Below are 4,160 nucleotides of genomic sequence, written 5' to 3'. Positions count from 1 at the left end.
TGGAGTTAGCCTTACTTTCATAATCGAAAAAAGATATTCTAAAAATGCTATGTAGTTTCTGCCTTGATGACATTAAAGTCCCTTATTAGAAATTTATTTTCACGGCGGCATTTTGACGCAAGCTCGGTTCGTTTGTTAAGCAAACTTAATGATGGTTAATAACGTGGCATTTTTTGTCAAGCATAAATTGCAAAATTTACCACCAGGCTTGAATGGCTCCGCTTGATCAAGAATATACAGGTGGTATAAACATAAAAAGAGTTTTTACGTTTATACCACCTGTCTTTGAAGGTTTTCTCAGTAAGCCCAATGTAATAATGTCCTTCTTCTTCTTGGTGAGTTTTTACGTTGCAAATATAAATAAGACTTTTTGTTAGGCGTTTTCCATTGAGTGGGTATAAGGTGGTTTGTCGACGATTGCATAATTGAATGGCATTTTCATGAGAATTAAATAATATCTTTTTATTATCAGGTGTAATAATACTCTTAATGTTTAGAAGGCAGCTATAACTAACCTTTAAGTTAGGGCTACCATAGTCCTGATTTTTACGGAGGAGAGCCCAACGCTAAACTAATTAAAATTAAAACTTTTATCGCGTTCTCCAGCGAAAAGATCAGGACAATGGCAGCCCTACTTTAAGTTGTTTTGATTAAAAAAGTTTGTGAAATTTGTGGCCTTGAGGCAAACATTTATCAATTGTACTCAAAAATGTTTTGGCTACGTTCGTTCTGACGTTGAGCGAATAAGGTGGGTTAAACCAGATAATTTTTCTTTTTCGAGATTTTGTATTATAGCTCTGGATATTTGTAATGAAATTGATCTTATCTTTGAATCCACAAGAATTGAGAGCGTTAATATAAAATGGTAGAGTTCTATCAAAAGCTTCTTTGCTTGAAGATATATTACTGATGTAATTAGAGATCATTTTTGGTATCGATTTAATAATGCTTGGTGGATGATTGGAATTAATTTTAATATATAAAGGATTATTTCCTGGTTTTCTATAAGGTTTAAAAAAGTTATCAGAAAGGTTAAATATGAAATCTAGAAAATTTACGGTTTTTATGTTTGGTCTGATAGTAATTTTAAGATTAAAATTGTCTTTAAAAATTTTTATTAGACTTTTCTTTATTTTTTCCGATTGAGAACCACTGATATTATAGAAGCAGCAAAGACCATTATCTCAATATTGACCGGTATTATTAAGACCATATTCTTTGGCAATAGTGTATAAGACATAGAGGCCAACTAGTTAGCATAATTCGGCTCCGTCAAAACTACCCATTGTGACATCGAAATTAGGGTCCGCTGACTTTTTAATCCACATATTATTTTCTGAAAAAAGTAAAGATTTCCTTGTATGGTAAATAATTTCGAGTGATTTATCAAGAATTTTGGTGAACTTTTTTGTATGGTTTACAGAATCTTGAACAAGTTGTTTCGAAATTGAAGGGTAAAACTCGTCAATTTGTACTGAATGAAAGTACATTTATTTTTTACGGGTATAGATTTGAACCATTTTATGACGTCATTTGTGCTTCGCCATTGATGTACGTGGGTAGCATTCCTAACTTTACTATCAATATCATTTAATAAAATTTTACTCATTTTTCCGAGTTCAGGTTTAGCTGGATTTATTAATCGGCACTGTGTATTGTTGGGGAAATTATCCTTTTGATCTTTTAAGGTAATGAATGCTGTATTCATGGCTAGACGCTCTAGCCTATCATCTATGCCCGAGTCTTTTGCTATGATTTTTGCATCAATGTTAATGATGTTATATTGTGTGATATCAGATTTTTTATAGGTTTTAGTGATATTTTCAGTATAAAGTTACAACGGTTTATCTAGCTCATACAGGTTTCATGGTTTATCAGCAAAGACAAAAACATTACTTGAAGATTTTATTTTTACTATGTCAGTTTGCAATTGCTTTTGAAAATTGACTTGAATTATAGAAAATAAAATGTTTTTAATTAACTTAATTATATCGTTTTCATAACTTACTAAATCGGGATGTTGCGGTGGAGATTTTTTTGACTTGAGGTCGAAATTACAGGCAGACTCTTGAATAGGATTATTTTCGTACATCAAAGCTTTCGATCTCATTCGCTTTGTCGACAAACCACCTTATGTCCACTCAATGGAAAATGCCTTACAAAAATTCTTATTTATATTTGCAATGTAAAAACTCACCAAGAAGAAGAAGGATTTTATTACATTGGGCTTACTGAGAAAGCCTTCAAAGACAGGTGGTATAAACATAAAAACTCTTTTGTTTATGAAAGTAAGGCCAACTATATTGAACTTTCAAAATTTGTGTGGGAATGCAAAAATAAAGCAATAGAACCTATATTAAAATGGAATATTCTCGATCAAGCGGAGCCATTCAAACCTGGTGGTAAATTTTGCAATTTATGCTTGACAGAAAAGTACCACGTTATTAAATTATCATTAAGTTTGCTTAACAAACGAACCGAGCTTGCGTCAAAATGCCGCCATGAAAATAAATTTCTAATAAGAAACTTTAATGTCATCAAGGCGGACACTACATAGCCTTTTTTGTGTATAATTTTTGTCGTTACTTTATAGTTGTTGTTACATCTGATGATCGCTATTGCGTGAAACTTTTAGTTATGTAATTGAAATGTATATTATTAAGTATTTAGTTTTCACTATATATAGCCCCCGAGAGCTTATATGACACCTGGGACATCGCAGCAATAGCCGTCCCTAAAAACATGGAATTATACAAGTTTTTTACTTTTTGTTTACTTTTTTACTAGCAAAAACTATTTGTATTATGCCATCTTACGACAAAGGTGTATCCGTTTCATTTTTAACATGTATGTCCGGTAGACGCTTTTGTGCTTTAGAAACCCTTTATTCTTTTTTTTAAATAAATCTTAGTTTACTTAAAGGTTGTTCACCTTCTGTAACAGGGGTTAGAATTGCGTTAAAAAATTCAAATTAGAATGCATATAAGTTAGAAAACAGGCAGTATACCCTGTGAGTATATTTAGTTGAGAAAACCTAAAGTGTTTTCAAAAATGAAAAATGAAGATTCAAACTATTAAGATGCAAATTTTTTTTCCATAAAGTTTAACAAGTTTAACAAGTTTAACATTTAAATTTTGAAAATTTAAATTTTGAAAAGTTTAACAAATTTAACATTTAAATTTAACAAGCTTTAATTTTTACCGCTTTTTGATCTTTCAACCAAATGAAAGAGAACCTTAAAGAAACATTTTTCACAACCCTAATTTTAAATTGAGTTTGTTAAACAAAATGACAAAGCGCAACTGCACTTCATCGCGATTTTGCTATCATCTTTTGTTTTGTCAAAAATTCTGTTTCATAGCCAAGATGAGTCACGCGCTCATCATGGGTTGATATTTTGGCTGAAGCTAAAGTAACAACTTTAGAGCAGCAGTGATTTCCGTGGTCGCTTTGCTAATAATTTTATAGCGGCAATCTGAGCTAAATGTCTGGTGTCTGAAAGCTTGTAAAGCATGACTTTCTATCTAGCGGGATTGCAGCTGAAAACAAAAATAGATTTTTATTTATATATTACAACAAACAATAAAATTATTTATAAAAAGTTTAATAGTTATGAAATAAACCATCACCAAGCTTAGGTTACTAATCAAAGGTTATCCTAACTTTTAGAATAACCTTTGATTTGTTGGGGTTTTCAACAGGTTATTTGGTCTTAAATTATATGCTGAGTTTGATGAGAAAGGCTGTAGTTGAAGAATATAAAACTTAACCTATTGTAAATGACAAGCCTTTTTGTATTGCAGTATGAGGTCACTGCGTCTTTGAGTGTATTTTAGTACTGAGTAAAATGTTTAATTAACGATAATGCAAATTGTTGGACACGTTTGAGTTAAGCAATTATCGTGATGACCACGCATGCACACAAATCTCTACATGAAGTACTTAATGTACAGTTGATACAGTTTTTTCCATAACTGGAGAGCTTTGACACAAAAAACAACTTTTTGAGTCCACTAATCATTGAACTGCCAACCTAAGCTGTTGCTTCTACTTGTACTTTGACTTTGTTGTTGGATATTAGTACTCCAAGGTCTTGCTTAATCCATGCTGGAACAAAATTACCGTAAATATCAGCTATGGTATTTTTTAATAAATATTT

This window comes from Hydra vulgaris, chromosome 03, assembly GCF_038396675.1.
Source record: "Hydra vulgaris chromosome 03, alternate assembly HydraT2T_AEP".
In the NCBI taxonomy this organism is placed as follows: Eukaryota; Metazoa; Cnidaria; class Hydrozoa; order Anthoathecata; family Hydridae; genus Hydra; species Hydra vulgaris.
The sequence above is the reverse complement of the archived record's forward strand: the minus strand, read 5'-3'. Positions refer to the sequence as shown.